The sequence below is a fragment of the Megalopta genalis genome, unplaced genomic scaffold (genome assembly GCF_051020955.1).
Source record: "Megalopta genalis isolate 19385.01 unplaced genomic scaffold, iyMegGena1_principal scaffold0300, whole genome shotgun sequence".
In the NCBI taxonomy this organism is placed as follows: domain Eukaryota; kingdom Metazoa; phylum Arthropoda; class Insecta; order Hymenoptera; family Halictidae; genus Megalopta; species Megalopta genalis.
The window spans coordinates 212501-223160 of NW_027476369.1; positions in this window are offsets into that span (position 1 = coordinate 212501).

Consider the following 10660-nt stretch of genomic DNA (forward strand, 5'->3'; position numbering starts at 1 on the left):
GGGAAACATCGATTATTCCGATCTAGAAAGAGACAGAGACAGTCGATCCGCGTTATGTTAAATATTGCAAGGTTCCCGATTCCACAAAATTATAAAAAGTATACGGCTGTGTAGCAGGGATCAAAACGAGTAATTTCGTGTATAAAGTTTAATTAATATCCCATTAGTTTGCCGGGAAACATCGATTATTCCGATCTAGAAAGAGACAGAGACAGTCGATCCGCGTTATGTTAAATATTTCAAGGTTCCCGATTCCACAAAATTATAAAAAGTATACGGCTGTGTAGCGGGGATCAAAACGAGTAATTTCATGTATAAAGTTTAATTAAACTCCCAATAGTTTGCCGGGAAACATCGATTCTTCCGATCTAGAAAGAGACAGAGACAGTCGATCCGCGTTATGATAAATATTTCGAGGTTCCCGATTCCACAAAATTATAAAAAGTATACGGCTGTGTAGCGGGGATCAGAACGAGTAATTTCATGTATAAAGTTTAATTAAACTCCCAATAGTTTGCCGGGAAACATCGATTCTTCCGATCTAGAAAGAGACAGAGACAGTCGATCCGCGTTATGATAAATATTTCAAGGTTCCCGATTCCACAAAATTATAAAAAGTATACGGCTGTGTAGCGGGGATCAGAACGAGTAATTTCATGTATAAAGTTTAATTAAACTCCCAATAGTTTTCCGGGAAACATCGATTCTTCCGATCTAGAAAGAGACAGAGACAGTCGATCCGCGTTATGATAAATATTTCGAGGTTCCCGATTCCACAAATTTATAAAAAGTTTACGGCTGTGTAGCGGGGATCAGAACGAGTAATTTCATGTATAAAGTTTAATTAAACTCCCAATAGTTTGCCGGGAAACATCGATTCTTCCGATCTAGAAAGAGACAGAGACAGTCGATCCGCGTTATGATAAATATTTCAAGGTTCCCGATTCCACAAAATTATAAAAAGTATACGGCTGTGTAGCGGGGATCAAAACGAGTAATTTCATGTATAAAGTTTAATTAAACTCCCAATAGTTTGCCGGGAAACATCGATTCTTCCGATCTAGAAAGAGACAGAGACAGTCGATCCGCGTTATGATAAATATTTCGAGGTTCCCGATTCCACAAAATTATAAAAAGTATACGGCTGTGTAGCGGGGATCAGAACGAGTAATTTCATGTATAAAGTTTAATTAATCTCCCAATAGTTTGCCGGGAAACATCGATTCTTCCGATCTAGAAAGAGACAGAGACAGTCGATCCGCGTTATGATAAATATTTCGAGGTTCCCGATTCCACAAATTTATAAAAAGTTTACGGCTGTGTAGCGGGGATCAGAACGAGTAATTTCATGTATAAAGTTTAATTAAACTCCCAATAGTTTTCCGGGAAACATCGATTCTTCCGATCTAGAAAGAGACAGAGACAGTCGATCCGCGTTATGATAAATATTTCGAGGTTCCCGATTCCACAAAATTATAAAAAGTATACGGCTGTGTAGCGGGGATCAGAACGAGTAATTTCATGTATAAAGTTTAATTAAACTCCCAATAGTTTGCCGGGAAACATCGATTCTTCCGATCTAGAAAGAGACAGAGACAGTCGATCCGCGTTATGATAAATATTTCGAGGTTCCCGATTCCACAAATTTATAAAAAGTATACGGCTGTGTAGCGGGGATCAAAACGAGTAATTTCATGTATAAAGTTTAATTAAACTCCCAATAGTTTGCCGGGAAACATCGATTCTTCCGATCTAGAAAGAGACAGAGACAGTCGATCCGCGTTATGATAAATATTTCAAGGTTCCCGATTCCACAAAATTATAAAAAGTATACGGCTGTGTAGCGGGGATCAAAACGAGTAATTTCATGTATAAAGTTTAATTAATCTCCCAATAGTTTGCCGGGAAACATCGATTCTTCCGATCTAGAAAGAGACAGAGACAGTCGATCCGCGTTATGATAAATATTTCGAGGTTCCCGATTCCACAAATTTATAAAAAGTTTACGGCTGTGTAGCGGGGATCAGAACGAGTAATTTCATGTATAAAGTTTAATTAAACTCCCAATAGTTTTCCGGGAAACATCGATTCTTCCGATCTAGAAAGAGACAGAGACAGTCGATCCGCGTTATGATAAATATTTCGAGGTTCCCGATTCCACAAAATTATAAAAAGTATACGGCTGTGTAGCGGGGATCAGAACGAGTAATTTCATGTATAAAGTTTAATTAAACTCCCAATAGTTTGCCGGGAAACATCGATTCTTCCGATCTAGAAAGAGACAGAGACAGTCGATCCGCGTTATGATAAATATTTCAAGGTTCCCGATTCCACAAAATTATAAAAAGTATACGGCTGTGTAGCGGGGATCAGAACGAGTAATTTCATGTATAAAGTTTAATTAAACTCCCAATAGTTTTCCGGGAAACATCGATTCTTCCGATCTAGAAAGAGACAGAGACAGTCGATCCGCGTTATGATAAATATTTCGAGGTTCCCGATTCCACAAATTTATAAAAAGTTTACGGCTGTGTAGCGGGGATCAGAACGAGTAATTTCATGTATAAAGTTTAATTAAACTCCCAATAGTTTGCCGGGAAACATCGATTCTTCCGATCTAGAAAGAGACAGAGACAGTCGATCCGCGTTATGATAAATATTTCAAGGTTCCCGATTCCACAAAATTATAAAAAGTATACGGCTGTGTAGCGGGGATCAAAACGAGTAATTTCATGTATAAAGTTTAATTAAACTCCCAATAGTTTGCCGGGAAACATCGATTCTTCCGATCTAGAAAGAGACAGAGACAGTCGATCCGCGTTATGATAAATATTTCGAGGTTCCCGATTCCACAAAATTATAAAAAGTATACGGCTGTGTAGCGGGGATCAGAACGAGTAATTTCATGTATAAAGTTTAATTAATCTCCCAATAGTTTGCCGGGAAACATCGATTCTTCCGATCTAGAAAGAGACAGAGACAGTCGATCCGCGTTATGATAAATATTTCGAGGTTCCCGATTCCACAAATTTATAAAAAGTTTACGGCTGTGTAGCGGGGATCAGAACGAGTAATTTCATGTATAAAGTTTAATTAAACTCCCAATAGTTTTCCGGGAAACATCGATTCTTCCGATCTAGAAAGAGACAGAGACAGTCGATCCGCGTTATGATAAATATTTCGAGGTTCCCGATTCCACAAAATTATAAAAAGTATACGGCTGTGTAGCGGGGATCAGAACGAGTAATTTCATGTATAAAGTTTAATTAAACTCCCAATAGTTTGCCGGGAAACATCGATTCTTCCGATCTAGAAAGAGACAGAGACAGTCGATCCGCGTTATGATAAATATTTCAAGGTTCCCGATTCCACAAAATTATAAAAAGTATACGGCTGTGTAGCGGGGATCAGAACGAGTAATTTCACGTATAAAGTTTAATTAAACTCCCAATAGTTTTCCGGGAAACATCGATTCTTCCGATCTAGAAAGAGACAGAGACAGTCGATCCGCGTTATGATAAATATTTCGAGGTTCCCGATTCCACAAATTTATAAAAAGTTTACGGCTGTGTAGCGGGGATCAGAACGAGTAATTTCATGTATAAAGTTTAATTAAACTCCCAATAGTTTTCCGGGAAACATCGATTCTTCCGATCTAGAAAGAGACAGAGACAGTCGATCCGCGTTATGATAAATATTTCGAGGTTCCCGATTCCACAAAATTATAAAAAGTATACGGCTGTGTAGCGGGGATCAGAACGAGTAATTTCATGTATAAAGTTTAATTAAACTCCCAATAGTTTGCCGGGAAACATCGATTCTTCCGATCTAGAAAGAGACAGAGACAGTCGATCCGCGTTATGATAAATATTTCAAGGTTCCCGATTCCACAAAATTATAAAAAGTATACGGCTGTGTAGCGGGGATCAGAACGAGTAATTTCATGTATAAAGTTTAATTAAACTCCCAATAGTTTTCCGGGAAACATCGATTCTTCCGATCTAGAAAGAGACAGAGACAGTCGATCCGCGTTATGATAAATATTTCGAGGTTCCCGATTCCACAAATTTATAAAAAGTTTACGGCTGTGTAGCGGGGATCAGAACGAGTAATTTCATGTATAAAGTTTAATTAAACTCCCAATAGTTTGCCGGGAAACATCGATTCTTCCGATCTAGAAAGAGACAGAGACAGTCGATCCGCGTTATGATAAATATTTCAAGGTTCCCGATTCCACAAAATTATAAAAAGTATACGGCTGTGTAGCGGGGATCAAAACGAGTAATTTCATGTATAAAGTTTAATTAATCTCCCAATAGTTTGCCGGGAAACATCGATTCTTCCGATCTAGAAAGAGACAGAGACAGTCGATCCGCGTTATGATAAATATTTCGAGGTTCCCGATTCCACAAATTTATAAAAAGTTTACGGCTGTGTAGCGGGGATCAGAACGAGTAATTTCATGTATAAAGTTTAATTAAACTCCCAATAGTTTGCCGGGAAACATCGATTCTTCCGATCTAGAAAGAGACAGAGACAGTCGATCCGCGTTATGATAAATATTTCAAGGTTCCCGATTCCACAAAATTATAAAAAGTATACGGCTGTGTAGCGGGGATCAAAACGAGTAATTTCATGTATAAAGTTTAATTAAACTTCCAATAGTTTGTCGGGAAACATCGATAGTTCGATCGCGCGAGAGAGACAGAGAAACGAACAGACTTCTTTTCGATTTACGGCTAAAATAAATTTTTCTAATTTTTTTCAATAACATATTCTTGCTTAGATAACTTTTTTACATAGGGATTAAGCATTTAGAACGATACATTGTTTAAAATAAGGGCACTTTACTCTTGACATTTTACGGTTTTTTCAATTTTCTGAAAAATCCTATCATTAGATTTTTTTAAAAATACGATATTCTTGCTTAACTAACGTTTCTACATAGGGATTAAGCATTTAGAACGAAATCTAATGTCAGAAAATGGCACTTTACTCTTGACATTTTTCGGTTTTTTCAATTTTCTGGGAAATCCTATCATTAGATTTTTTTAAAAATACGATATTCTTGCTTAACTAACGTTTCTACATAGGGATTAAGCATTTAGAACGAAATCTAATGTAGGAAAATGGTACTTTACTCTTGATCGGTACGTTGGGACTTTGAAAATATTCGGGCGTTCCAATCGCTCGTCTGTTGCATCATAGCGCGTCTCGGCGCAATCGACCGATTCGCTCGATCCATTATTTTCGATTTACGGCTAAAATAAATTTTTCTAATTTTTTTCAATAACATATTCCTGCTAAAATAACTTTTTTACATAGGGATTAAGCATTTAGAACGATACATTGTTTAAAATAAGGGCACTTTACTCTTGACATTTTACGGTTTTTTCAATTTTCTGAAAAATCCTATCATTAGATTTTTTTAAAAATACGATATTCTTGCTTAACTAACGTTTCTACATAGGGATTAAGCATTTAGAACGAAATCTAATGTCAGAAAATGGCACTTTACTCTTGACATTTTTCGGTTTTTTCAATTTTCTGGAAAATCCTATCATTAGATTTTTTTAAAAATACGATATTCTTGCTTAACTAACGTTTTTACATAGGGATTAAGCATTTAGAACGAAATCTAATGTAGGAAAATGGTACTTTACTCTTGATCGGTACGTTGGGACTTTGAAAATATTCGGGCGTTCCAATCGCTCGTCTGTTGCATCATAGCGCGTCTCGGCGCAATCGACCGATTCGCTCGATCCATTATTTTCGATTTACGGCTAAAATAAATTTTTCTAATTTTTTTCAATAACATATTCCTGCTTAAATAACTTTTTTACATAGGGATTAAGCATTTAGAACGATACATTGTTTAAAATAAGGGCACTTTACTCTTGACATTTTTCGGTTTTTTCAATTTTCTGGAAAATCCTATCATTAGATTTTTTTAAAAATACGATATTCTTGCTTAACTAACGTTTTTACATAGGGATTAAGCATTTAGAACGAAATCTAATGTAGGAAAATGGTACTTTACTCTTGATCGGTACGTTGGGACTTTGAAAATATTCGGGCGTACGCGGCGCGCTCGGCGCTTCGAACAGCTCCGGTGTCCCCATTATTTTCGATTTACGGCTAAAATAAATTTTTCTAATTTTTTTCAATAACATATTCCTGCTTAAATAACTTTTTTACATAGGGATTAAGCATTTAGAACGATACATTGTTTAAAATAAGGGCACTTTACTCTTGACATTTTACGGTTTTTTCAATTTTCTGAAAAATCCTATCATTAGATTTTTTTAAAAATACGATATTCTTGCTTAACTAACGTTTCTACATAGGGATTAAGCATTTAGAACGAAATCTAATGTCAGAAAATGGCACTTTACTCTTGACATTTTTCGGTTTTTTCAATTTTCTGGGAAATCCTATCATTAGATTTTTTTAAAAATACGATATTCTTGCTTAACTAACGTTTTTACATAGGGATTAAGCATTTAGAACGAAATCTAATGTAGGAAAATGGTACTTTACTCTTGATCGGTACGTTGGGACTTTGAAAATATTCGGGCGTTCCAATCGCTCGTCTGTTGCATCATAGCGCGTCTCGGCGCAATCGACCGATTCGCTCGATCCATTATTTTCGATTTACGGCTAAAATAAATTTTTCTAATTTTTTTCAATAACATATTCCTGCTTAAATAACTTTTTTACATAGGGATTAAGCATTTAGAACGATACATTGTTTAAAATAAGGGCACTTTACTCTTGACATTTTACGGTTTTTTCAATTTTCTGAAAAATCCTATCATTAGATTTTTTTAAAAATACGATATTCTTGCTTAACTAACGTTTCTACATAGGGATTAAGCATTTAGAACGAAATCTAATGTCAGAAAATGGCACTTTACTCTTGACATTTTTCGGTTTTTTCAATTTTCTGGAAAATCCTATCATTAGATTTTTTTAAAAATACGATATTCTTGCTTAACTAACGTTTTTACATAGGGATTAAGCATTTAGAACGAAATCTAATGTAGGAAAATGGTACTTTACTCTTGATCGGTACGTTGGGACTTTGAAAATATTCGGGGGTTCCAATCGCTCGTCTGTTGCATCATAGCGCGTCTCGGCGCAATCGACCGATTCGCTCGATCCATTATTTTCGATTTACGGCTAAAATAAATTTTTCTAATTTTTTTCAATAACATATTCCTGCTTAAATAACTTTTTTACATAGGGATTAAGCATTTAGAACGATACATTGTTTAAAATAAGGGCACTTTACTCTTGACATTTTACGGTTTTTTCAATTTTCTGAAAAATCCTATCATTAGATTTTTTTAAAAATACGATATTCTTGCTTAACTAACGTTTCTACATAGGGATTAAGCATTTAGAACGAAATCTAATGTCAGAAAATGGCACTTTACTCTTGACATTTTTCGGTTTTTTCAATTTTCTGGGAAATCCTATCATTAGATTTTTTTAAAAACACGATATTCTTGCTTAACTAACGTTTTTACATAGGGATTAAGCATTTAGAACGAAATCTAATGTAGGAAAATGGTACTTTACTCTTGATCGGTACGTTGGGACTTTGAAAATATTCGGGCGTTCCAATCGCTCGTCTGTTGCATCATAGCGCGTCTCGGCGCAATCGACCGATTCGCTCGATCCATTATTTTCGATTTACGGCTAAAATAAATTTTTCTAATTTTTTTCAATAACATATTCCTGCTTAAATAACTTTTTTACATAGGGATTAAGCATTTAGAACGATACATTGTTTAAAATAAGGGCACTTTACTCTTGACATTTTTCGGTTTTTTCAATTTTCTGGAAAATCCTATCATTAGATTTTTTTAGAAATACGATATTCTTGCTTAACTAACGTTTTTACATAGGGATTAAGCATTTAGAACGAAATCTAATGTAGGAAAATGGTACTTTACTCTTGATCGGTACGTTGGGACTTTGAAAATATTCGGGCGTACGCGGCGCGCTCGGCGCTTCGAACAGCTCCGGTGTCCCCATTATTTTCGATTTACGGCTAAAATAAATTTTTCTAATTTTTTTCAATAACATATTCCTGCTTAAATAACTTTTTTACATAGGGATTAAGCATTTAGAACGATACATTGTTTAAAATAAGGGCACTTTACTCTTGACATTTTACGGTTTTTTCAATTTTCTGAAAAATCCTATCATTAGATTTTTTTAAAAATACGATATTCTTGCTTAACTAACGTTTCTACATAGGGATTAAGCATTTAGAACGAAATCTAATGTCAGAAAATGGCACTTTACTCTTGACATTTTTCGGTTTTTTCAATTTTCTGGGAAATCCTATCATTAGATTTTTTTAAAAATACGATATTCTTGCTTAACTAACGTTTTTACATAGGGATTAAGCATTTAGAACGAAATCTAATGTAGGAAAATGGTACTTTACTCTTGATCGGTACGTTGGGACTTTGAAAATATTCGGGCGTTCCAATCGCTCGTCTGTTGCATCATAGCGCGTCTCGGCGCAATCGACCGATTCGCTCGATCCATTATTTTCGATTTACGGCTAAAATAAATTTTTCTAATTTTTTTCAATAACATATTCCTGCTAAAATAACTTTTTTACATAGGGATTAAGCATTTAGAACGATACATTGTTTAAAATAAGGGCACTTTACTCTTGACATTTTACGGTTTTTTCAATTTTCTGAAAAATCCTATCATTAGATTTTTTTAAAAATACGATATTCTTGCTTAACTAACGTTTCTACATAGGGATTAAGCATTTAGAACGAAATCTAATGTCAGAAAATGGCACTTTACTCTTGACATTTTTCGGTTTTTTCAATTTTCTGGGAAATCCTATCATTAGATTTTTTTAAAAATACGATATTCTTGCTTAACTAACGTTTTTACATAGGGATTAAGCATTTAGAACGAAATCTAATGTAGGAAAATGGTACTTTACTCTTGATCGGTACGTTGGGACTTTGAAAATATTCGGGCGTTCCAATCGCTCGTCTGTTGCATCATAGCGCGTCTCGGCGCAATCGACCGATTCGCTCGATCCATTATTTTCGATTTACGGCTAAAATAAATTTTTCTAATTTTTTTCAATAACATATTCCTGCTAAAATAACTTTTTTACATAGGGATTAAGCATTTAGAACGATACATTGTTTAAAATAAGGGCACTTTACTCTTGACATTTTACGGTTTTTTCAATTTTCTGAAAAATCCTATCATTAGATTTTTTTAAAAATACGATATTCTTGCTTAACTAACGTTTCTACATAGGGATTAAGCATTTAGAACGAAATCTAATGTCAGAAAATGGCACTTTACTCTTGACATTTTTCGGTTTTTTCAATTTTCTGGGAAATCCTATCATTAGATTTTTTTAAAAATACGATATTCTTGCTTAACTAACGTTTTTACATAGGGATTAAGCATTTAGAACGAAATCTAATGTAGGAAAATGGTACTTTACCCTTGATCGGTACGTTGGGACTTTGAAAATATTCGGGCGTTCCAATCGCTCGTCTGTTGCATCATAGCGCGTCTCGGCGCAATCGACCGATTCGCTCGATCCATTATTTTCGATTTACGGCTAAAATAAATTTTTCTAATTTTTTTCAATAACATATTCCTGCTTAAATAACTTTTTTACATAGGGATTAAGCATTTAGAACGATACATTGTTTAAAATAAGGGCACTTTACTCTTGACATTTTACGGTTTTTTCAATTTTCTGAAAAATCCTATCATTAGATTTTTTTAAAAATACGATATTCTTGCTTAACTAACGTTTCTACATAGGGATTAAGCATTTAGAACGAAATCTAATGTCAGAAAATGGCACTTTACTCTTGACATTTTTCGGTTTTTTCAATTTTCTGGAAAATCCTATCATTAGATTTTTTTAAAAATACGATATTCTTGCTTAACTAACGTTTTTACATAGGGATTAAGCATTTAGAACGAAATCTAATGTAGGAAAATGGTACTTTACTCTTGATCGGTACGTTGGGACTTTGAAAATATTCGGGCGTACGCGGCGCGCTCGGCGCTTCGAACAGCTCCGGTGTCCCCATTATTTTCGATTTACGGCTAAAATAAATTTTTCTAATTTTTTTCAATAACATATTCCTGCTTAAATAACTTTTTTACATAGGGATTAAGCATTTAGAACGATACATTGTTTAAAATAAGGGCACTTTACTCTTGACATTTTACGGTTTTTTCAATTTTCTGAAAAATCCTATCATTAGATTTTTTTAAAAATACGATATTCTTGCTTAACTAACGTTTCTACATAGGGATTAAGCATTTAGAACGAAATCTAATGTCAGAAAATGGCACTTTACTCTTGACATTTTTCGGTTTTTTCAATTTTCTGGGAAATCCTATCATTAGATTTTTTTAAAAATACGATATTCTTGCTTAACTAACGTTTTTACATAGGGATTAAGCATTTAGAACGAAATCTAATGTAGGAAAATGGTACTTTACTCTTGATCGGTACGTTGGGACTTTGAAAATATTCGGGCGTTCCAATCGCTCGTCTGTTGCATCATAGCGCGTCTCGGCGCAATCGACCGATTCGCTCGATCCATTATTTTCGATTTACGGCTAAAATAAATTT